The 26,916-nt window shown below is 35.7% G+C and overlaps 1 long non-coding RNA gene across 1 annotated transcript in view; it reads right to left on the bottom strand.

Moving 5' to 3' along the window:
• Nucleotides 1-1,080: 1,080 nt before the first annotated feature.
• LOC108744202 overlaps nucleotides 1,081-26,916 on the bottom strand; it is a 209,245-nt gene continuing 183,409 nt past the window's right edge. The window contains exon 5 of the long non-coding RNA XR_001938937.2: nucleotides 1,081-3,204. This is a non-coding gene — a long non-coding RNA (uncharacterized LOC108744202). The remainder of the gene's footprint in view (nucleotides 3,205-26,916) is intronic.

Here is a 26,916-nt window from a genome sequence, read left to right as displayed (position 1 = left end):
GGAACAGAAAATAGTCACTCGGGGCTAGGTCTGGAGAGTAAGGAGGGTGCGGCATCAATTCAAACTTTAGATCGTTGATTTTAGCCGTCGCAACGATTGACGTGTGCGCTGGTGCGTTATCGTGATGAAACAAGATTTTTTTCTTCGCCAGATGAGGTCGTTTAATTTTCACCTCGTGGCTCAAACGTTGCAATAAGTCTGCGTAGTATTGACCAGTGATAGTATTACCCTTTGCAAGGTAATCAATGTATATAATACCTCTTGCATCCCAAAAAACAGTAGCCATAACCTTGTTCGCCGAAAAAATTGTTTTTGCCTTCTTTGGAGTTGGTTCCCCTGGTCCAATCCACTGTTTAGACTGTTCTTTGGTTTCAGGAGTGTAGTGGTGGACCCACGTTTCGTCAACGGTTACGAATCGACGCAAAAATTCGCTTGGATTACGCTTATACAATGACAAATTTGCGGTAGAAATGTTTTTTCGAATCAATTTTTGGTCGACTGTTAGCAAACGCGGCACCCATCTTGCACAGAGCTTTTCCATATGCAAATGTTGGTGCAAAATATGTTGCACACGTTCATATGACATCTTACAGGTCTCAGCTATCTCACGCACTTTCAATCTGCGGTCTCCCAGCACTATTTGATGAATTTTTTCGATCATATCTGGAGTTGTGACCTCAACGGGGCGTCCTGAGCGAGGCCCATCAGAGGTGCTCACACGACCCTTTTTAAACTCGGAAACCCACTGCTTAACGGTTGAATATGACGGGGAGGATGTCCCCAGTGTTGAGTCCATCTCTTTTTTAATTTCCTTCGGCGTTAACCCCTTCAAATAAAAGTATTTGATGACAGCACGATTTTCCTGCTTTTCCATTTTTACGAAAACCACAGAGGCGTCTTGTTCAGCGTGCTGTCAAACCTACACTAGCAAGGAGATCGGGCTGAAACTATAGCTACAAGCTATCCAAGGATGGTACTATAGAATGTCACCTCAAGGTAGGCCTAGTGGCGTCATCTCTTGGTTAGGCCGGAAACTTATCAATCCACCCTCGTATGTCTCGGACTAGACCTTCATGCCTGAGAAGGTGTCCTACTAATCTATTTCGCTTATTTCTTATTGACTTCCATACGATATAAAACAAATGACATAGATATTAATAGTATTACTTACATCCCACAACATTTTTCGTTATGGCAAATACCCGTTTCATTCCATTTGGTACATACCTGAAGTCCAGTTGAATTAGTAACCACTAAATCCCTGTTTTAGATTTCCGTTTAATAATAAATAATTCACTTGTACATTTGTTTTACCTTTTCTTCATCGTCAACTTCTTCTTTTCCTCAAGAATACTTCACTATCACTAGAATTATTTCCCAGCACTTTTTCCGCGTCTTTCTATACATACCATATTAATAATATTTTTTATATACCACAACATTATTCGTTATGGCAAATATCCTTGAGCCCATTTGGCACATATTTGAAGTTCAAATCTTCCATTCGGGATACAAAATAAGTGGATAAGTAATCAATAAAACCCTGTTTTAGATTTCCGCTTAATAATTCACTTGTACATTTGTTTTACCTTTTCTTCATCGTCAACTTCTTCTTTTCCTCAAGAATACTTCACTATCACTAGAATTATTTCCCAGCACTTTTTCCGCGTCTTTCTATACATACCATATTAATAATATTTTTTATATACCACAACATTATTCGTTATGGCAAATATCCTTGAGCCCATTTGGCACATATTTGAAGTTCAAATCTTCCATTCGGGATACAAAATAAGTGGATAAGTAATCAATAAAACCCTGTTTTAGATTTCCGCTTAATAATTCACTTGTACATTTGTTTTACCTTTTCTTCATCGTCAACTTCTTCTTTTCCTCAAGAATACTTCACTATCACTAGAATTATTTCCCAGCACTTTTTCCGCGTCTTTCTATACATACCATATTAATAATATTTTTTATATACCACAACATTATTCGTTATGGCAAATATCCTTGAGCCCATTTGGCACATATTTGAAGTTCAAATCTTCCATTCGGGATACAAAATAAGTGGATAAGTAATCAATAAAACCCTGTTTTAGATTTCCGCTTAATAATTCACTTGTACATTTGTTTTACCTTTTCTTCATCGTCAACTTCTTCTTTTCCTCAAGAATACTTCACTATCACTAGAATTATTTCCCAGCACTTTTTCCGCGTCTTTCTATACATACCATATTAATAATATTTTTTATATACCACAACATTATTCGTTATGGCAAATATCCTTGAGCCCATTTGGCACATATTTGAAGTTCAAATCTTCCATTCGGGATACAAAATAAGTGGATAAGTAATCATTAAAACCCTGTTTTAGATTTCCGCTTAATAATTCACTTGTACATTTGTTTTACCTTTTGTTCATTTTTGTCGTCATTTTTTTGTCCCCAAGAATACTTCACTTTAATTAGATTTTTTCCCCTGACCTGTTTATAAATTTTAAATAGCATATTAATAATATTATTTACATACCACAACATTATTTGTTATAGTAAATATCTGTGACCCCATTTGGTACATACTTGAACTCCTAATCTTCCATTAGGGTTACAAAACAAGTGGAATAAGTAACCACCAAATCCCTGTTTTAGATCGCTGTTTAATAATTCACTTATCTATTTGTTTTACCTTTTCTACATTTCTGTCATGTTCTTCTTATCGAGAATACTAAGTTTATCCCTTGCCTTTTGTTCGCACCATTTTATTAATTGATTACCGCAATTGATTCTTTTCAAAATTTTTTAGAAAACATGCATCTTACTTTTTATCCTGAGACGATCTATACGTCGACAAACCTTCTCGATGAGATTCCTTGTTGTAGATAATCCATGTGAATATTGAACTCTGTTACCGATTGTCAAAGCTACGTTCAAAAATAGTGCACTATTCCCAAATTCTCCCGAGCACTCCCGGACAGACAAGCGGCACATTTGAATACTATACGGTAACTTCGGCGAATTACAAAGAAGGATAATCACAATTCTTCGCGTAAACTCCCGACTCGCGAGTGCCTCACAATAATTACGGTACGATAGTGTGCAGTACTCTTGGAACACTCCAGAGCACTCCCGTATTCCCGAAGGACGCACTAATAAATATGGTACGCGACCATTTTCCAACACTCCCAACTTAACGAACGTTATCCTGAAACAGAAGAGAAAAATAATGCAATGATATCTGATCGTAGATCCCAGATTGTGAAAAAAAGATTGAAAGCCGAGAAACATTTCCTTAATTTTATTTATAGTAGGTACCTAGATTTTAGAAGAATTATTACTTAACGTTAGTTTTTGATCTTTTTTCTACGAAGAAAATCGTACAAAGACTTAAAACCTTGAATTCCTTTATTGAATAGTGTTTATAGTGCATGCATTAAAGATAAGAAAATTTGTAGTGATTGGTTCTTCCGTTTCCTTAGAAGTACCTAACTCGATTTAGTTTACATGTAAGATGGAAGGTTAATTATATACATATCGTTTTAATGTCGAAAATAAGATGTTTGTGAAAATACACAAATTTTATCGGTAATTATCATGAAAGTTATTAAAAAGTTTGGTGGAGGCGCCGGGTCAGTTTAAAACAACATATAATTGAGCCATAATTCCGGTATCATAGGAGTAGCTTGATGAATTGTCATCTTTAAATTATAGTTTTTTTCATACAGATGCAGTTAGGGATGCTAATTTATATATATTTTTCCACAATTAAACTATAATTTGCAATATGATATATCGGCAACCCAACATACAGCAAATATTACAACTCAACTCAGCTAGAAAACGTTTTCCTCACAAAAATGTTTCTTTTAGTGAAACTCAACCTTACCTATGAACAAACCATAAAATATTACGAAGAAATAAATAATTAATTAGTAACAACATTCAAGTCATATATCCTCATAAAATTTTGTTGAAAACCCTTGCACATCTTTATTTGAAGCTGCTGAAAAAGTATTTAATTACTAATTACGAGCATTTTGTAAATGTTTATCATTTGTTAACTACTTTTGTAATGCTGAAAATCAGACGTTTATAAATATATACAAATATTATTAGAATTTACTACAAAAAAATTTGGTGGCGGCGCCGGGACAATTTAAAACAGAGGATATAATTGAGCTATAACTCTGGTATCATCGAAGTAGGATGATGAATTTTCATTTTTAAAGTAAATTGAAACTATGTAGATGCAGTTAGGAACGCTAATTTGTATTGTTATTTCCACAATTAAACTATAATTTGCAATATAATATATATAGACAACCCAACATACAGTAAATATTACAACTCATAAAATGTAACTACAAAAAAAGCTAGAAGACATTTTTTCTCACAAAAATGTTTTTCTTAAGTGAAATTCAACGCTATCCTGGAATAAACCCCAAAATATTACGTCAAAATAGATAATTAATCAGCATACTATTGAATTCATCTTCTCGTAAAATTTGGTTGAAAACCTTTACACATTTTGATAACATCACCTAAAGTAGTATCGTCTTGGACACAAGTTATGAATTTCTATTAAACAATTATTTTGTACTTTTCACTGTCTTTTGTTGATCTAATATTAACGGTGAGTAGGAAAGGGCTAGCTAATAGCACACGTTATACCTAGTTGATGCAATTGTTGTTGTATACCTATTTATTGATTTAAGCATAAAATCAGATAAGAATGTTTAGGGTGTAATAGAAGGCATGTAAGTTGAATTGTTTCAAAACCCTAATCCGGAAATTCTTAAATCCCGGTGACAAGTTACGTTTATTGTAACAACAATCCCGTATTTTCTTTCGAGCTATTATACTAGAACTGAGTCCTAATTACCTTCGGCATAAAACGTTTCCTCGTAAGTCGACGTAAAACCTGAGATAAGGTAACGTTTTAAGAACCCGATTTGCATTTACTTCATTAAACTTCTACGAATAACTCTCTCCGTGTGTTTTGTTGACGTCTATAAAGACAGGAAAATAAAGTCTTTTCCCACAGGTATCTTGTAAACGTAGGCGTATCCAAACGAAATAATTTATGGAATGTGAAAAATAGGTTTCCTTAAATTTTTACTACACCTTTTTGAAAACTGCTAATTAGTTTTACGGCACACATAATATTATTTTAGCTTTCTAAACACCATTAATTAGTTTTATGAGACGCATAAATAGTCCTTTAACTTTGGAACTTGAACGTCGTTCACATTACGCCCTTCTGATTTGGAAGACTCTTATTACCTTCTACCACTCAGAAGGTTGAAAGATTTGGGTGGATTCTTGTGCATTGAAACGAACGATGGAATATATACCTATATACATGAAAATGTTATTGAAGTCTGGGTTCGATTCTCGGCGAGGCCAGCAACAGCAGCAAGAATTTTTTCCTATTAATTTGGAGTAATATGTAGATGATACAAAGTTAATTTCAGTTTAATGTTTAATATAAATTAAAGAATTCATAACTAACTTAACTAACAAAGTAACAGGTCTGGATAGAAACACTTGAAGTAATTTAAATTGTTCAGGATGACAATGGACAAAAGCTAAGTATTTAGATTACCTTTACTTTACCACTTGTGCAATCAGTGTTGCAAAATCGAGCAAACCTGGCTTAAACTGTAATTTTAGTATTCCTAGAAAAAAGAAGGTTTAGTTAGTTGGAGGAGGTGGACTTTTGTTGGTCAGTGGGCGCGGTGGACAACAACAGGTTAGAAATGAGGAGGAATTATTTTTTTTTTTATGTTTTCGTGGAAGAGGGGAAATCTTCAAAAGACACCCAGCCGTCCGTACGACTGGGTAGTGTCCGAAGAAGGAATTAGAAAGATTAGATTAGTGTTCACAAATAGTTAAAGATGTGGGATATTCTATTGCTGGGGAAATGCGAAGATTAGCCCAAGATAGGAAAAAATAAAGATGCGTGTCCAATCAGTCTTAAGATTGACGTCCTTATGACGATTATGATTATTATTGATATAATATAGCAAGGAACATGAGCTAGTAGAAGTAAGAAAATAAAGACGAGTATAAAAATGCTCTTCATGGTTTATCATTTGGTTACAAGGTAGCAATTGTTTTACTCATATCATAATAATCATACAGATATTTGATCCGATGGGACTGGAACCTTGACGAAACTCTTGTACGAACTAGAGTGGGTGGATCGGCATGCGAGTTTCGATGATTTAGGGAGTCGGACCATAGGTTCAACCGTAATGGGGGGTTCTTAAAGAGAATACAAACTAAAACAAGTCCTTGAAAGAGGACAACAGCTCTTTCAGTACTCAGGGTGACAGAGATCACGAGGATCGGTATGGCATTTTGATGCACAATACTACTATGTGGAAGGCAACGGGAAATCACCACGTTATGATATCCCAAGTAAAACACACCGAAACTAAAATGATGGCGTCCTCTGGGGTAAAGCATTCCGGACGTAAACTAGTCTCCCATTCGAATGTCCGGGAGGGGAATACCTCGGGGCAAGTCATCAATAAGTGCAATGATGATGATATAAATCTAATCTTGCTTATATGTATTATTAGTACATATTTAAATAAAATAAAAAGATAGATACTGTAGCGACCACCAGCGTGATTGTGTGCGATCGGGCATACGTGTGTGTGAGCGGCTTATCGATTCACCGACTAGCCGCTGGCGCTTTTCTTCATGTGTGCCGTATCTGTAAACGTGTGTGGTACCTGCGTTCCGGGAAAGCAATTAAACCGTTCAAAGAAAACGAGACTTCGCTGGACGGCTGGAGAATGTTCCCGAAAGGAGGCAAGAGAGTATAAAAAGGAAGAGACGATCGTCGAAGTAAAGTAGAAATAAATTGACCGTTGCAGAAGTGAATCAAGAGATAAATTGACAGTGATAGAAGTGAAATAATTAGAACAGTGAATAGTAACAGTAGTGTAAATAAATAGAATAATTATCGAAGTTTAGTAATCATTTAATAGTGTTTTTAAGTTTAATAGTAATTAGTGTAAATAAATAGTTTTCTTCTTAAAATTTAATTTGTTAACCCCACGAACATTACAATACGAATTAATTTTGACCACAGCTTTTCAAGACTTTCTAACGAATTACAGTAGGATCAATTTTTGATTAAAGCAAACGTCTCTATCCTGTTATTGGCATTTTAATTCCTTTCGAATTTGTTCGCCATTCTTACTGCAGCTACTTCTCGAACGACCAATGCATTTAAATGTCCAATTTGTCTCCGGACACGTCGAGGAGCGAGTTAATCGTCCAGATACTAAGGTTTCTACAACCACCCCGCGTTCTCTCGCTCTCCCCGTTCTTCTGCTCTAATTCTTCTACATAGTTTCAGCTGTTTGCTAATTGGAGTATTTGAATTTTGTTCAACGAGGGAACACCTGGAGAACTAAGTAATTTTGTTAACAGGACAATTATTTCGAGAGCGGGAAGTCACTTAGTAGAACGTAACCTTTCTGCTTAGTGAACAAGGAGCAGAATGCCATTCTTGTTTAATTAACTTAATTTCTTTAATTTATTGATACTCGCGAACGACAACGGCTGCTGTATGTTTCTAATAAATAGTTAAAACACTTATGTGAGATGGGCAAACCCGAATGAAATATGGTTATAGACAAAAAGGTTGAAGCTGCAAAAAAATCAATCTACTCGCATCTTTAGAAATAAGAAATTGTTTAGAGGAAAAGTTAAACTTATTTCAAGAACCAGTCAAAAACACTTTGAAAAATAACCCCCTTATTGGTTCAACATAGAACACCTGAATCCCGCTGAGTTTAGAATAAGCGAGGATGTTCTTGAACCATTCTAGCGTTATCCTCAGCTGGAATGTACCCGAATGTGTGGGACTGTTGTCAGATAGAATGCTCTAGAGTGAACTGGATTGGATGTATCGAGAACGTTCCGAAATGTTCGAAGGTCGTTAAGTTTGAGAAGTGAATCTAGGCTCTTACACTAAATTAGGCTATTTTCATATACTTTGACCAAACTATTCTATAAAATGTTTTAAATCTCCTGGTGTTCATTTGGTTTTACGAATCGATCATCATAGTATAAGTGAGAATGTAAACCCAGCGAAGTAGGTAAAAATATCTTTTCTTGTTTCGGTTCTAACATTCTTTTCAGGTATCTTTCTTGCATCGCTTCGACATTTCATAATATATATATATATATATATCCATCCCATACATGGGGATCTTTTCAATCATTTGAATGAACATTAGTATTGCTTTTCTGCGAGATTTTGCTTCACCTGCACTATGATTATATTATCAATTTAGTTATGAATAGTGAATACATCAACGCGATAATAAAGAGCGTGATTACATACGGGTCGGAAAGTTGGGATATAAGCAAAAACAATAGAAGAAAATTACATACGACAGAAATCGATTTCCTACGAAGGAGTTGTAGACGATCAAGACTCGAAAGGATTAGAAGGGACGTGGACGTTGACAACGATATTGTAGACGAAGTAGAGAAGAAACAACTGAAACGGTTTGGACATACAAAAAGAATGGGAAAAGAAAGATGGCCAAGAAGAGTTTTAGAATGGATACCGCTGGAAAGAAGGAAGAGGAGAAGACCTAGAAGAAGCTGGAGGGACGATATCAACGAAGCAATAGAAAACAGGAATCCAGAGGAGCAAATGTGCTATGATAGAAAAATTTGGAAATTGGGCACGGAGAAGCGGCGATCGCTGTAGAAATGCGTATATATATAGATTTATTTCTCATTATGCTTCATTGGTTTGTACCTTTATTAAAACAGGTTTCATATCACTAACTTGAGTTTATTTTAAAAAAAATATTCAGGAGTTGACGATTTTTCGAAAAGAAAAGTATAAAATGTTTCTTAATTTAAATAACTCCAGAGTTTCTAAAGAAATCGAACCAGCCAATTAATTCAGATTAAGGATTTTTGGGGAGCATTAATTTTTGGTGTTCGTTCTTCGATGCGAAAAGAGAACCGAGAAGCAATTGTCGAGTTGTTAAAGGCCCTTTTGGTTTGAAAGCCTCTATCCGAGAATGCAATTTGTCCATTTAGATTTCGCGGTAACGGTAATTTAAAAGGTCTCCCGTAAATTGAACACGCAAGCTGAAAAATGCCTTAGCTTACGAGTCGCAAGGCAGACAAATGCCCGGATAGGAGCTTACACCCGATACAGGGCTCTTTTAATCCCGAACGCCCGCCTGTATCGACCATCTGCCCTTTTTCTTTACAACTGTAATTAATTTGTTGCCGCAGCTTTGCAAATCGCACTGACATCGACGTCTAATCTCAATTAACCATCGTGCTGGACATCTTCTTTTTCTTGTTTGATTTTTTAATTTATTATTATTTTTTTAATTAATAAAAAGGAGTAAAGAATTATTTGTCCATTTAGGTATGCTTAAAGGTGTAAATTATATCCTCTATAAGGCAAGTAGGTACGTACTTTACACTGTAAAAGAAAAGCGACCATCAGGGGTCAAGGTCATAGCCGTAATCATATACAGGGTATTTCTGAAATAAATAGTAAGCTTTGGATGGTGTCAACTAAATGCAATAACAGGGAATCGTATTTAAGTAAAGACAAAAAAATTTTAATGAAAATCAAAGGAAGTTACAACCCGAAGCCGGCCCTGAGTATAGAGAAATTGCGATGAAAAATGTAAACAGTGACGGTTGTGGAACTAATAAAGTAAATATCAAGATCTTACTACTACACATACGTTTGTCTCGAAAACGGTAGACTCTCGGACTACTACACATTTAATTATTTTTATTGTTTTATACCACCCTACTATTACTTTTTAAATGGGATGAGTAGTTTAATTATCCCGTATATTCCGCCCGGAAAGGTATAGGCTCCTCGTCAACATAAATAAAATTAGCAAATTAATTTTATTTGAATAAATTCTTACTAAAACTAGTGGCTAATTTATATTTTACAAAGGTAGAATGTAATGTAAGCTTCAAGAAGTTAACACGTGTCTAAATGTCAACTTTCGAGTGAAGGAAACACGTTATGGAGTAATAAGGGTAGGAAATATTGCATTTTCCTCGTTTGTTATTATAAAGCAATAGCATTCTAAATGATTTCTTTAATACGTCTTGAGGACTCGTTTTACGAGTAAAATTTTACTGTCCGTCGTAAATTTCGAATGCATCTGGTAAATGATAACCGAAAATGTGTTGTTAAAACCCTAATAAACCCAGCAGTAATGCAGTGGTATTATTTATCGGCATTTTTCCTAATGAAAATTGCAGTGCTTTTGTATGTAATGCGCAATTAAAACTGCAAAGATGTAATCGTAAATTTATTACCTTAGTACACAATTTATGGAGCTTTTATTTGTTTCGTTATTGCTGTTATACGTGTTTGAAAGTTTCTTTATTTGGTAACAGTAGAGGTTATTACAATGGGATTATTTTACTTTTATTTGAGGTTTTTCCAGTTTATGATAGAGTACGTCATCATGGGATATAGGTTTTATAAGTTTTGAGAAGTATCACAATTAGCGTGATTAGCGCCATCTGTAGTACAATACTGTATTTAGAGGTCCATTTACGTTAACAGTTGCTGAACTGACTACTTGGTAGGAACGTAACCAAATCACATAGAAGAATTCATGGTGGTTAATATTCCATCGAAACTGCCAGATGCCGATCTCGATTTGGATCTTGTGCGTCTCAGCGCGTCGTAGACAGTATAGACCAACTCTAATTCTTTCTTTGTTTATTATTGTAAGTTTTGATTACTTTTAGTAATGCTTTTTTAAATAAATGTTTGAGAAATGTTGATTTTTTTTAATTTGGTGTATTTATGGAGTATAATAGGGGCTTTCCCCGTTTTCCAAGAAATGTTTATGGAAAGCAATAGGGGGTCCGGTCCCATATGAAAGGTAATATATCAAACGAGCCTTGTAAAAATTGCCAAAATCCACCTTTTATAATACAGAGTACGTTTCTGATGGGATCGTTAGTATTACGGTCGCGACTTTAAGCATCAGTTTTCATTAACCTGGTGCAAAGGGGGCGACTGAACATTTATTAATTCGATCGCGCGAACGGTTCCCTTCGGAGCCATTGTTTAGCGATTAGATTGTGAAAAGCCAGCAGCGGCTCGAAAACCAACCGACTTGTGTTGAGCACAATGTAGTAGACATGGAACGGAATGCTTAATATAACCGAGTAGAAAAGGGAGGAAGTTCTACTGCTGCTACTCTTACTACGTACTACTTCTGCCACCGGTAGTGACGTGTGAAAACGTGCAGGTGTTGCTCCTTGTTTTATACGAATTATGCTTATGTCTGTGTAAGATTTTCAGAAGAACTCTTGGAGATAAATTTGGTGCAACTTTATTAATGTCAGATCAAAAAATTCTCTGATTTATGAATCGCTTATTGTTAATGAGGACATGAAAAAAACGAGGGTTAGATGACTTTGGACTACAATAAATAAATAGATAAAACCGCAACTTTAAAACACAACATAAACATGAACTTTTGATATTCAATGTCATGTTTTAGCGTGGATTCGATTCCTGTTTTAGGTTTCTTAGAAAGTTGCTTTTAGGAAACTAATTTGCGAGAAATAAAACTTTAGTTCTACAACAAATGTCTTTCTAATTCATGTTTAGTGTATCCAGAATTTTTCTGTGTTACGATTAGGCATTTCGTATGCCCCAATGGACGTTCCTATACAACTAGGGCGCATATTGGTAAACTTTTTTATCATCTTCTCATTAAGGATTGATGTGACGCTGTTGCGCGAGATTCACAGCACGTGTTCGACGCGAGAGTTTCAACGAAACAGCTGCGTTTATTAGCGTACCGGTGACGAACTAACTTTCAGCGAAACTTTGATGTTCACTTCTTTGCCGTAGCACCATGTAAGCGTAAGCAGCGTTCGCCTGTTCGAAAACTGTTTGACTTTTTCTTATAATCAGAAAACTTCTTCGTCAGTTTTTCTATCAAGTCTGGCCTGCATTTTGTAGTCAATTTTTTAAAAACGTACGTACAATAGGTTATAATTTTATTTGTTAATTAATTAGACAGAATTAAAGATTTGTGTTCATTTTCAACGCAAGATGATTAATAATATGAAAAACAGAAATGGCAATTTACGATAATATCCAAGAGCGTACCTAAGGGGGATAATGGGTTAACCCCCGCCCATAATTAAAAGAGATGAATACTCTAAGCAAGAAGTGATAACATCGTAATAGAAACAAGTAGTGTTACTAAAGGATCTATGTATTTAAAGATGATGAAGTTACTATTCTTATTTTTAGAAATATGTAGAGGGTAGTGACAACAAGGAATGGTAATTTTGTAAGAGATATGGTTTAAGGTAAGGGTTCGAAACGAGCAAGCGTGCCTTTTTGGACAATCGGAAATAAAGGAGAAATATTTTTACCAGATTGTGAAGGGAAAAGAAAGGTAAATCCTAATTGAACGCAAACCACTGATGTACACACATTTTATGAAGAATAAATTTACAGTTAGATAATATTTAGGTTCAGTTTGTATACAAAAATAAACATAATTAAATTAAAAATTAGCCCCCTCCCACGAAAATTGTGCGTACGCCCTGATAAAATCGTACCGTTACTTCTTAATTCTATTTTTGTCAACTATTATTATTTATTATACTTTGGATATTTTTAATTTCAATTCCGTTAATTTCATTTTACGAAGCCGTGTTTACAAACTTTACTCTGAGAAAAGTCTGGCAGCTTTCTTGGCAGTGGGGTATGGATAAAGCTTTTAAAATTATCAGAGACATTTACTGGAAACCTGAGCGTTAAACAAAAATCCATTTGAGTTTCAAGGAGAGTCAATTAATTATCATCATCGAGAAGAAAATATTCAGCAAGAGTTGCATCGTTATTGCTTTACGTTTTAACTTCCGGAATTCCACGAAATACGTTTCGACATCGTTTCTATTTTCAAGGGAACGGGTTAGTGGGGTTAGTCTAGAAAATACAAGAAGATCAAACGGAATTATCTGGAATTGAACTACAAGATATACTAAAACCCAAAATTCCACTTAAAACCGTTTAAGAAACTCAAAAAAGCCTTAATTAAAACCGTTCTATATATTACTTATTTTATACATTTCAATTGTTGTCTACTTTGAAGATTACTCCACATTGAAGAAGACGTTAGGTCAAAGAAAAGCTACTCGCTGTTGTTCGCCACACCGATTGATCACAATGCGATGGAAATATTGTAATTCCTTCGGGTATAAACTGCATACACACAAATAAAGACATATATGTACCTAGTTACTTCCAATTGGCCTAGATATTGGATATATGTATAGAATGCCACAACTGAAATTTAGGTCGGATCTATTGATTTTCATTCGAACCGTTCTAAAACTCTCTCAAAGGTGAACTTGGAGAATTTTCTTAGAGAAACCGCTTTATTTTTATTTGACGCTCTTTTCTGTTTGCATCACAAGATATTCACAACATCTATACCTACTTCGAATTCTTTGATCTCGCCTTTTTCGTATTCTTTTTTATAAATCGGCTACAGGCATAAGAAGATTAGTTTTAAATTACATAAATCCTGTGCGGCTAAAGGACATGTTTTGATGCTTTTGTTGTATACGCAGAGGTTTTTGGATCGGATATGTCCCGGAATTTGTAAATAAAATAAAATAAAAAGTGATACTTTATTATCGGCCTTAGCAGTAGTCACCCTCTAAAACTCTATACACCGTTGCCACCGCTTGTCACACCCCTGGAAACATTCTTCGTATTCACAAGGGTAAAGAGGAATAAATGTTTAGGAGAACATAGCTGGTGAATCATTAAAAATAGCGCAAAAATTCTTTCACTAACGGTTGGCCCGCACCTAAGTGTACAGGAAAAATTTAATTTCGAAGAAAAAAAATTTAAAAATTTTTAAAAATTTTGAATTTTTCATCGACACCGAATGCGAACGCATACGGCTCATATCATTCGCGCTGAAACGGGGCAACCGTCCGTGAAAGAATTTTTCCGATAGGTCCTACCGTTTTCCAGCTACAGCTCGCAAAACGTCAAACTTAGGAGCTGTGCGCTCGCGAACATGGCCGCGGTTAAAACCCCATAGCTCCGCAGAGGTACGTCCGATCCGTACCAAACAGGTCTCGTTCGAAGCCCAATGAATGCGGCAAGTTTTCGACGCAAGCAGTGTTAAATCGTGACACTCCCGGTCCGCGCTAGAGCCGACCCAATTCGCGCAATTTGCTTTTTGTTTGTTTTAGCCGAGTGTTATTTTCAAAATCGTGGATTAAATGTTAAGGAGAACATATCTGGCGAACTATTAAAGATAACGCAAAAATTCTTTCACCAACAGTTGGCCCGCACCTAAGTGTACAAGAAAAATTTTTCATCGACACCGAATGCGACCGCATACGGCTCATATCGTTCGCGCTGAGACGGGGCATCCGTCTGTGAAAGAATTTTTCCGATAGGTCCTACCGTTTTCCAGCTACATCAGCTCGCATAACGTCAAAATTAGGAATGAGGAGGACTCCATGGATGTAAATAATGGGCGAGATAGATTGGTAGGACACCTTCTCAGTCAGGAAGGTCTAATCAGAGACATATTAGCAGCAGAAACAGGAGTTAAGAGAAGTAGAGGTAGAGTTAGATTAAATTACTGTTTACACATAGTTAAAGATATGGGATGTTTTAGGGAAATGGGAAGATTACATCAGGATAGGAAAGAGTGGCTAGTGCGTGTCCAACCAGTCTTATGATTGCCGGCCTTATGATGATGATGATGTTGAAGCATTCAATAGTGGGAGTCGTCCAGCTTAAACCTTAGATTAAATCTAGTTTGGAATATTTTTTATAGTTTTCTGACTAATTGGGGAAAGATTTAATTTATTCTCAATAGTTTGGGTACCTACCTGTTATCAATATGAAAATTGGGAATTACTGATTAAACTTTAGAAATCTAACTTTACATCAAACCATTTCCCTGGGGCTCTATAGATTTGTAGTTCAAACAGCGTGGACGGGCTTTAAAGCGTTAAAATATAGTAATTGTTTATTGTACCTAAAAGCTTTAATTTCAAGTACATTTCCCGTCACAGAAGTTGCTTCAAACCTCAGGTAATTAATTAGATTCTTCGGTGAAATATTTAACGGAATCTAATCGCTGTGTATCTTCGGATAGTAGATACGGATAGAAAGCTAGAGGCACCAGCCGGCGCTATCGATTCGAATTCGAGCCTCAAGAGGTTATAAGAAATGTGCTTGGTGAGATTTGCATGATTGATGGTTCGAAAGAGTAGTAGGATTATCCGCATTGCGTGCATGTCTCTCCGGTATTGATTGGGCCGCAACTCCCGATGCCCTTAGACCGCCTTAATGTTACCATCCTCGGGCTAATTTGAAATTTAAAGATTCAAGAAAGAACATCAGCCTTCTTTGATTTATGATGCTCGTAGAAGGTGTACCGCCGGTCATCCATGATTTTATCGATAGATATATTCATCTCATACCCTCAGAATTCAGATTTAAGAAGAAAACGATTATATACACACACGAGTTAAATTCAATTATCATAATTAATTATTCTGCGTTGTTCTGCCTGCAAATTTAGAAGGTAAAAGGTTGATTTTGCACAAAAAATAAGAAGTTCGTGGTGGTCAACGTGTTCGGAACTGTTACACGCGGATCGTTATTTCGATCTTGTTGGATCTCATCAGCACGTCGCAGGCAGTTTCGACAGAAGGCAGACCACCGCTTCTTATTTGTTACGTGACTATCACGTGAGAGAGAGAGCTACGCCGTGAAACTGACTGACGACCTTATGATGATGATATTGACTTTAAGAAAGAAGAAAGTAGATTTTGTAAAGTTCCGGTAGGCTTCTGTCATAAAAATGCGGAACCAAATGCAGAAGAGGGTGTGAAAAAGTATGCGGAACTTCCGGAAGAAGAAGCAGAGGTCTCTTGCAACAATAGCAAGTAGATAAACGGATCTTACTGAATTCCACTATACGTGCACTCAGCTACAGATGGCGTTTACCACGCAGTTCGATTTTAATTCATCGTTGTTTTTTTTTTTTTGGTACGAAACACAAAAGGGTGAAATTTTTTGAAGTTGAAACAAAAGACTATCAATGCAGCTTCTTAAATTGATATGGCTGAGATTGATGTTTGTTATTAGACATATTAGCATGCGAATTTTGTTTGAATGGCGCTACAGGAGTGAGCTTTTTGCTATTACCACCTATAGGAAACGGCCAGAACTTAACGACTGGAAACTAGCAAAGTTTTGCAGCCGTTTTAATACTAATTACGTTAGGCAAATGAATTATTCAACATCGTTATAAAGAACAGGAACAGTTTTAATGGGAGTTGGCAACGTGATATAAAATTTTTCTGTGTATGGCACGGGTTTTTGAACAGGGTCGGTGAAATTTTTACATTGTTTCCCTTTTTAAATTGCCGGGTCCGAATTTAAAACGATCTTACTGTTTCGAGGAATAAGAGCGTGTTTTGTATATAATCAAGTAGCATAAATACGTTTTGTTTATTTAAAATCAAAAAGCAGAAAGGGCAAAGGAATTCATAATTTAATTACCATGCTTGTGCATGGTCTTAACTAAATAACATAATATACTGGAAATTTGGGAAGTTACATTTCCCAAAGTTGTTTATAGAAATAATATATTTCCACTTCCGCTATTATCTATCTAATTTTCTCTCATTTTCTCTATTTAATTTCAAATTTTCATTGGATTATTTTCTTTATTCGATTTCCGTGGTAGATAAACATTGTTCCTAGACATTATTCTGTTTCTGTTTTGCAAATATTCAAAGGAAATAGATAGCATGTTAAGTCTTTCGTACAATTATGAAAGACGTGATTATTCATGCTTCTCTCCATATAAAGCGCAATGTGTTCCCTAAAACTTTTTAAAATTTAAGTCCGGCATTGACTGCTATTTTTGTCATACTTGCTCCGTAAGTCTTTAATATTTATACATTCTGTGCTCATAGGATTATCATCATCATCACAAGGTCCTCAATCCTAAGACTGGTTGGACACGCACCAACACTCTTTCCTATCCTGAGCTAACTTTTGTATTTACATAAAACTAGAACATCCTACATCTTTAACTATTTGAGAACAGTAATCTAATCTAGGTTTATCTCTCCTGCTCGGAGCTTTTGTTTCTGCTTCCAATATGTCTCTAACTATCCCTTCATGCATTAGAAAATGTCTCATCAAGCTATTTCGTCTATTCCCTACTGACTGTAACAGCGCCCAGTGTTTTCCTACTCTTTCTAATACTTTCTCATTTCCAACCTTTTCTATCCTTATCGCCCGCAACACCAAGTTTCGAACGCTTCTAACCTTTTCGTTTACGCCAGCCCCATCGTCCAAGTTTCGCACCCGTCCAGCGTCGTACTCCAGGTATGCACCCTTAGCAATCTTTTAACAATTTCTAAATTAACCGTTCGCAAGCATAGAAGTGACTTCTTCTTATTGAATGCGATTCGACCTTGCGTTATCCTCTTTTTTATCTCTACCACTCCTTTCATCCCCTTGAATTATCTAACCTCTTTGATACCGAAAATCAGCCACATCTTTTAATTTTTCATTACCTATATTTATATTCGCTTTTTCCTTACTTTTTCTTTCCTTGCGTAGAAGTATTTTTGTTTTACATTTATTTATCTTCATACAATACTATTTTGTCATTTTATTTAAATCTATTTATAACTCCACCTTATAGGGTTCTAATTCTAATTTAAATTCGAGAGTTTAAATGAAAAGAAACCCATGCATAAAAAACTTTAAAGTAATTATAATTAGCGGAGCTGCCGATGGGGTTAAATAACAACGGCTTCCGAATTAATTATTGTGAAATTTNATTGATAAGTTTCCGGCCTAACCAAGAGATTTTATAACTCCACCTTATAGGGTTCTAATTCTAATTTAAATTCGAGAGTTTAAATGAAAAGAAACCCATGCATAAAAAACTTTAAAGTAATTATAATTAGCGGAGCTGCCGATGGGGTTAAATAACAACGGCTTCCGAATTAATTATTGTGAAATTTCGATCAGACAGAGTTATTCCGTTCGTTCAATTTAATTTTAGGCGCCCGTCTTTCTCTAAAGACTAAAGGTACCTGTAGGTACTTCCTTTCCATGGGAAAAAGTTGTGACAGTCTTCCTTTTTAATTTCGCAAGTTAATTAAATATTTCGTAACGATCATTAGCAGTGTTCGTAACGTTGTCGTCGGTCGCTTTTTAAGCTGGCTTAGTGCAAAGTCTAATTACTTCGAAGATTTCAAGGGTTTTTGGAAAGCGCCTTCATCGATTCAGGTTAGCGGTAGACGTTCCCGAATTATTATTCCTGTATATACTAATATACATACACATATATATAAAAAAGTGAAAGGGATACAGATAGAGAGAGAGAATGACAAGGGGTGGTTTTCCTTCGTTTTCCTTTTTAGTAATATAGAACAGGTATAACCGTCTCCAAAAGGAGATGCTAACAACAGGCAGGCAATTAAAACCGAAATTCCTATAAAGATTTTATTGACGCCCGTTCTGAATTGACGAGAGGGGCGTTTAGATTTTCGACAAAAGAAAATTAGCATGATAGATATTTCACGTGCCTTATACGTTACGTTTCAATAAAGAGCAAATTCTTTAGGGAAAAATTGTCTTCCCTACATCCAAGATGGTTAATTATTTTATATTTTAGACTCGCTCTGCGTGAATCATTTTCCGACTAAGTTAAAATAATATCCAATATTAAATTTTATGTCTAAAATTCCCCAAGTACGTAACATACAACCTAAATATGTAAATCATTCCTTAATTTGGAACATATTAAATAAAGTTCAAGGCAATTAAGGGTTGGAAGGTTTTTATTCTAGAGAACCTACCTTGAAAAAGTCTTCCAAATCGAGGCGAAACGTTGGTGTTAATTCTTCATAAATAAAAACCTTCCAACCCTTAACTGCCTTGAATATTACTTAATATTATCTAAATATGTAAATCATTCCTTAATTTGGAATATATTAAATAAAGTTCAAGGCAATTAAGGCTTGGAAGGTTTTTATTCTAGAGAACCCACCTTGAAAAAATCTTCCAAATAAAGGCGAAACGTCGGTGTTAGTTCTTCGTAAATAAAAACCTTCCAACCCTTAACTGCCTTGAACATTACTTAATGTTATCTAAATATGTATCAAAATGTACATACGTCTATTTTTGACTAGTATTTTCAAAACTAAATTTGAGAACAGAGTTTGATATTTTGGAAATAGTGGTAAGCTAGCTACCGTAGACTTTTCAAAGAAAACTGCGATAAATTCGGGAAGAAAACAGATTTAGTGCGGCGGAAATTGGAAATGAAATAGAGGCAATGAGAGAAAAGGAGACAAATAATGTTACTCGGTGGGGGATTTGGAAAATGACGCTTGCGCGCCCTCTGAATTTTCCGTTCTTTCTACGCGATCAGCAACCCTCTTGCGATCAGTTACTGTGTGCGCCCCGTGGCCAAAACAATGTGTTTGTGTAACGAAAAGTTTTAATCATCTACATTCGCACGTAATCTCATGTAAGCTGAATCAAATTATTTTAACCATTATCCATTTACATATCTAAAAGACATACATATACGTTTATTATTATTTGGCATAAACTGTTCTTTTTCAAATTATCTACGACTATTTTTTCGATTGTCAAAGTACTTAACTATCTAATTAATTTGTCAGCTTTTTAAATCAAAGTTGGGATTTACATTTTAAAGTAGTGGATTTATATCATCTGTTCAGTGATCTAATTGCTGATAAGTTAGACAGACACCTATAAGGGCGTAAACTTAGATAATAAAACATTATGTTGTCAGTTTGATCTACTTTTAACATTGACCATCTATATTACAATGTTTAGTGTTTCCTACATAAATATAAAAATAGTTTGTTGGTGTTTGATGTTTGATTGAACGAATTTCTATTGACTTATCTATTATCATTATAAAAATATTCTGAACACGAACATGTTTGATATAAATTGACATATATATACATACGTATGTACGTTTGAAATAGTCATATGTTTCACTGAATTTATGGATATTTGAAAATAAAAATAGAAGTGTACTTAAAACAAGAAGGACGAATGTTAATAAGATGTTACAGTGACTTCTAAGTAATATAACTTTTCTTGTGTTGCTCATAAATAAAAATATCTTGCTCAACATTGATAACTGCAATTAATACGTTTACACATATGTAAATTTCTTTGGCTGATAAGGAAGATTAATGATTGAATGTACTAGGTCCTTCCAGCAGGATGGAACGGATCAGCTGAGTACTGTACAAATTATGCCCTTTTAGGCTTTAGGGTCCTTCTAAATGAACCGAAAGTTCTCGAGAAATTTTTATTACATTTTAAATTACTACAATCAAAAGTTTAAAAGTTACAATCTGTCAAAGCTCACAATTCTCACCTAATACAAACAACTACGTATAACATAACACAGCCTGGTGATTGAAATACTGGTAGCACGTCCCAGTCATACGAGGGTGGATTGATAAGTTTCCGGCCTAACCAAGAGATGACGCCACTAGGCCTACCTTGAGGTGACATTCTATAGTACCATCCTTGGATAGCTTGTAGCTATAGTTTCAGCCCGATCTCCTTGCTAGTGTAGGTTTGACAGCACGCTGAACAAGACGCCTCTGTGGTTTTCGTAAAAATGGAAAAGCAGGAAAATCGTGCTGTCATCAAATACTTTTATTTGAAGGGGTTAACGCCGAAGGAAATTAAAAAAGAGATGGACTCAACACTGGGGACATCCTCCCCGTCATATTCAACCGTTAAGCAGTGGGTTTCCGAGTTTAAAAAGGGTCGTGTGAGCACCTCTGATGGGCCTCGCTCAGGACGCCCCGTTGAGGTCACAACTCCAGATATGATCGAAAAAATTCATCAAATAGTGCTGGGAGACCGCAGATTGAAAGTGCGTGAGATAGCTGAGACCTGTAAGATGTCATATGAACGTGTGCAACATATTTTGCACCAACATTTGCATATGGAAAAGCTCTGTGCAAGATGGGTGCCGCGTTTGCTAACAGTCGACCAAAAATTGATTCGAAAAAACATTTCTACCGCAAATTTGTCATTGTATAAGCGTAATCCAAGCGAATTTTTGCGTCGATTCGTAACCGTTGACGAAACGTGGGTCCACCACTACACTCCTGAAACCAAAGAACAGTCTAAACAGTGGATTGGACCAGGGGAACCAACTCCAAAGAAGGCAAAAACAATTTTTTCGGCGAACAAGGTTATGGCTACTGTTTTTTGGGATGCAAGAGGTATTATATACATTGATTACCTTGCAAAGGGTAATACTATCACTGGTCAATACTACGCAGACTTATTGCAACGTTTGAGCCACGAGGTGAAAATTAAACGACCTCATCTGGCGAAGAAAAAATCTTGTTTCATCACGATAACGCACCAGCGCACACGTCAATCGTTGCGACGGCTAAAATCAACGATCTAAAGTTTGAATTGATGCCGCACCCTCCTTACTCTCCAGACCTAGCCCCGAGTGACTATTTTCTGTTCCCTAATCTCAAAAAATGGCTTGGCGGTAAGAGATTTGCGGACAATGAAGAAGTAATCGAAGCTGTAAATGGTTATTTTGAGGAGCTTGACGAATCAGTCTATAGAGATGGCATTAATAGACTGGAACACCGCTATGAGAAATGTATCAGCCTTGGAGGAGATTATGTTGAGAAATAAAAAAAAAAAATTTTTAAAAACCTTGTTTTTCTTGGTCAGGCCGGAAACTTATCAATCCACCCTCGTACACTGACGGCTATGGGTCTTTCGGGCAGGATCAATTCCTCTATGCCAAAGTACTCCCAGAAATTTTTAGGGTAGGACTACTACTTCTACGTTCTATATCATGAAGTTCTTGACCAGATAAAAATAGCTTTAAGTAAAATGGTAGCGATATTGACAAGAGAAATATTGGTAATGGTAATGGAGGTATAAAACGAATAATTAGAAGAATAAGTCGCCGATTTTCAATATCCAGGAAGTCAGATAACTATAAAGGTATTAAAGATATTCTATGAAGACAGACATTCATAGAAAGTGTTTGTTTAGGTCTTTATTGAGTCTCGGGAGTCTAACTGAATAAGAAACAGTTACTCAAATTGATAGGTAGGTATGTTGTCTGATTTAATAATCAAGTCTATTATTTATGGTATTTTACGTTTGAAACGGTTGTATAATTAGACTGTAATTAAATTTGTCATTATGGTTCGCGAAAGGCTTAAAAATTGATAAGAAAATTGCTTGAGGTGGACCACTCCCCTGACTATAGGGTAGGTAATTTTTCTACCGACATAAAGGAGACGATGTTATTTGCATTTTATGAATTCAATTCAGCCGGGATTCGCCTTAAAAAAAGATCGGAATCACTGACGCTTCTCCTAAATGAATTATTTCAAATTTCACTCTTCATTTATTTTCCTCGTTCTGGATCAGGTGTAGAGACGCCTGGGGCCGTTCCGAAATTTACAATTTAAAAATAAAACGATGTTTTCAGTTAATCGTACTGGATGAATCATTCATTTTTTTTAAGCCAATTAATTTTGTCACTTAATCATCACTTTGAACAACGAACCTTCAGATAGACAATTCTTGTATAAAAATAAGTAGGTTCCACCTCTACAGTAACTTAATTTTAAATTATCCAAGGATATTATTTGGGAGGTTTCCGGATCTTTCCCAGCCAGGAAGTGACCTTTCTTACCCGACTGGAAATTAGTTCAGAGAACCCGGATTATGATCAGATGTGGATCAGATATTCCGTAACACGGGCATCTGATCAGTTTCTGGTCAGAGTACAGTAGGTACTCCATCCGTTGATCCACCGATCTGATCAGTATCTAATCAGAGTACAGTACTCCATTCCTTGATCTGGTCATCTGATCAGAAATTGATCAGCGCACAGTACTCTCTCTATCTGTTGATTCAACCATTTGATCAGAAATTGATCATAGTAGCGTATCCTATACCTTAATCCAGTCATCTGACCAATTTCTTATCACAACCTAATGCTACAAATTCTATTACGGTTTCGGTACAATCTTTAGAAATGGATCTGTCATGGATCTTAGAAACAGATCCGACATGGATTTTTCAAATGGATCCTATGTCGATCATATATGGCGTGACGATTTTCCATCATACCCGGATCAGAAAGCCTGATTTATTTCTGATCAATCTTCAGGCAATTACGATCCGCATCGGATCCAATACACTAACTAATTTCCAGTCGGGTACCACTTTATTCTTCCTTTCCCTTTTTCCCATACCCGAGATCATGTAGTATGACACCAAAACAAGCCCTTGTAAATTTGAGATATGAGCTGAACGTTCAGGATACAAATCCCAACGGTAGTTATCCTGTAGGGGTTTATTCGGCCTACTTTTTTACGTAGGGACCTTGGTAATATATATATTGATATTGAATGAAGTCTAGTATTAACTACATGAAGTATCAGCTATGTCCTTCCCTCACAAAAATTTTTCATAAAGCAGTGTAGATCATTGTTAACGTCTTCGTTTTGTTATAGTATAATCTTTTGGAGAGAACAAAATGAAAAACGTTTTGATAAAGGCAAAGTCAAATATGACAGAGGAGCTGACAGGAATACAGTGTTTCAGTAGGAATGTTTGTGTCATATTTGTATGAAGTAATAAAAATAGGACAAATGTAAGAAAGTTGAAGAATATTCTTTTGAACAAAGTAGTTGACAATAAGCTGACGTGGTGTTCATGATAGAAAATACTTGGTCTAGGATACGTGTCATGTCCACATGGATAAGAAGGAATAAAAGTTCAAAAATCGTTATTGTAGGTAGAAAATATTTAAGTTGCTCAGAACCCAGTAATGACGTTATTTACTTGAAAATAAAATAATAACAAATAGACTAGATAAACTTCATCCTAAGTACCTATAATATTATAGATGCGAACGTGAATTTGTTGGTTTATTAACATTTCATGCCTTAACTACACAACCAATTATCATGAAATTTTTTAGACACATTGTCAGGGGTGCAGAGATGTACATAGGGTATCTTTTACCCAGAAAATAAATAATTTTCCTGAGGGGTAGACAAAAATTCATTCCTTTTCATTTCATTCTACCCAAAGTATATTCTTAATCTAGAAAATTAGAAACTTTAGTTTTATCCTGATGATCTTGGCCAGGACTCAAGAACACATTTATCAAATTATCGTGTTTTTGATGATCTTTTACGCGAGCGAAAAAGTAATCCATGATTGCAGATTTTCAATTGCTCTTGGTACATCCAATGAAATGATGGCGTTAATTGGTATATACGTACATCATGTATATAAGTAGTGTACTATTAATAGTTGTATGTAATAGCGAAAAGGTTTTCAATCTTCTTATTGTTTATTCAACTTTATTTCCAGTGGATAATAGTAAGGTACGAAGTAATGTAGTCCAATCAATACGTAGGAAAGGTTCACAATTGACTTCGTTCGTGTTCTTATAGTTACCCTAACGTCTTTGGAAAGTTCCGTTCTTCAGTTTCATCATAAATTTTAGAAACATAATTAGTTTCAAAAGAAACGAACAAGTACCTGCCTTTGTATTTATGTCTATTGTTACTAGTGCAACTATAATTTATCCCCAGTAGTTTGTAGATAAGTTAGCAAATTCTACCATGCTTTGATTCAAATATAAATAGATAATTGCTCTCTCATTTAAGAAAATTAATGAATGTACAAAACCGTACAAATGGATATTTATCAAGCAGTGACGGCTGGGGGTAAAATGCTGCACATGTTTACTCAGGTATTAGTGAAATGAAAATTAGTTTCTAATAAAAATAATTTCATTGTATTTTAAAGATAACGGTTTGTAATGTTTTTGGTTAAAGACTGGTTGGACACCCACCCCCACTCTTTCCTGTCCTGAGCTAATCTTCGCATTCCCCTAAAACAAGAACCTAGGTCTACCTCTACCCCTTCTAACTTCCGTTTCTACCTCTAATATCTCTCTGAGTAGGTGTCCTACTAACCTATCTCGTCTATTTTTTATTCACTTCTATAGAGTCCTCTGTTCTCATATTCTTTCTAATAACTCTTCATTTCTAACCTTCTCTATCCACAACATCCTCATCATTCGCCTGTAACACCACATTTCTAGCTTTTTCTTTTACGCCACGCCCACCGTCCATGTTTCGCACCCGTACAGCGCCGCGCTCCAAACATACACCTTTAACAATCTTTTTTGAATTTCTAAATTAACCGTTTGCGATTATAGAAGTGACTTCCTGTTATTGAAGTCGACTCGACTCTGCGCTATCCTCTGCTTTGTATCCCTACTACTCCTTCCGTCCTGACTTATCTGACTTCCTAGATACCTAAAATCGGCCATTTCTTCTAATTTTTCGTCTCCTATCTTTATATAAGCTCTTTCCCTACTTTCTCTTCCCTTGCACATCATTATTTTTGTTTTACTTTTTATTGTTACAATTCTTGAGTGACTTAGAGGGGCTAAGGGTTGTTAATGTTATACGAAGCATTGACTATTATATGATAAAAATGAAAAGGTTGCCTGGATATTCTACCAAAGGGTGGCATTGTTTACAAGTTTTCACCCTGTAACCCCAATTTTCGGTGCTAAACGGTTTCCTTCATTTTCAGAAGCCGTGTGTCAGAATCGGTGAGTTTTTTTCGCAAGGGGTTTCACTCGAAAGTGATTCTTCTACGTTCCTTGCGAACCCAGTTGTTACGTTTCTTGTCGGAATTTCTATCAACTCTTCAAAACAGACCTCCCCTGTATTTGACAGCATTCACGAAAAATTTTTCATAAAAACAAACTGAAGAAAATAAATGCTCAATTTGACGTACCTAATATGGCACCAGATGTTTTTAATTTTCATCGACTCGGTACACACTTCAGGTAAATTAGTTACTTAAGACAGGTAGAGATATAACGGTAAATGGCTTCGAGACACTTTGAAAAACGAAAAAGGGACTTCTAAAGAGCTCTTCGTGTTTTGACAACTAAATACATACTTTCCAACATTATAAAATTGCTGTTGTAGGGTCCTTGAGTTTAATGAGAAAGTTTTTTTGGGAGATTAAGAAAAATAGAGACGAAGAAGAAAATGAAGAAAACCCCGAGCAAAATAAAATCTTTGTAGGCAAAAAATTGTTACTTACAGGAAGTTTAATCATAAAGTTCAAAATTTTGCAGATAACTTTAGGAAAAATAATTATTGCTATTTAGGTTTTATCCGTTGCAAGAATTGTTAAACATTCTTTTTTATAAACTTTCAGTAAACATTCAGAATGACCTTTTGGTTTTATTCTTTTACTATAAGATTATACATGGAATTATAAACTTTTATACTTATACCGAAAAGAAAACCTGAAAAGGAAAGATAGTAATAAACGAACAAAATAATTCGAAGTGGTCTGTATTCTGTCGAAACTGCCAGACGCGGATCGCGATTTCGATCTTTTTGGATCTCATCAGCGCGACGCAGGCAGCTCCGACAGAACACAGACCAACCTTTACCTGCTGTCTTAACAGCGCTTTATCGAAAATACCACAAATGGCGTGGTGAGCGCCATCTGTAGTACGATGCTACATTTGAGGATTGCGTATGCTCCAACAAGGTCCATTTAAAAATATGGATATCTACTTGCTGAAACTAATCCCGGCGTAGCTCACCTCAACGTGATAGGCACGTTACCATAATCGAACAAAATAATTCGAAGTGGTCTGTATTCTGTCGAAACTGCCAGACGCGGATCGCGATTTCGATCTTTTTGGATCTCATCAGCGCGTCG

Source organism: Agrilus planipennis, unplaced genomic scaffold (assembly GCF_000699045.2).
Source record: "Agrilus planipennis isolate EAB-ADULT unplaced genomic scaffold, Apla_2.0 scaffold13, whole genome shotgun sequence".
In the NCBI taxonomy this organism is placed as follows: Eukaryota; Metazoa; Arthropoda; class Insecta; order Coleoptera; family Buprestidae; genus Agrilus; species Agrilus planipennis.
This window is presented reverse-complemented; position numbering and strand designations above follow the sequence as displayed.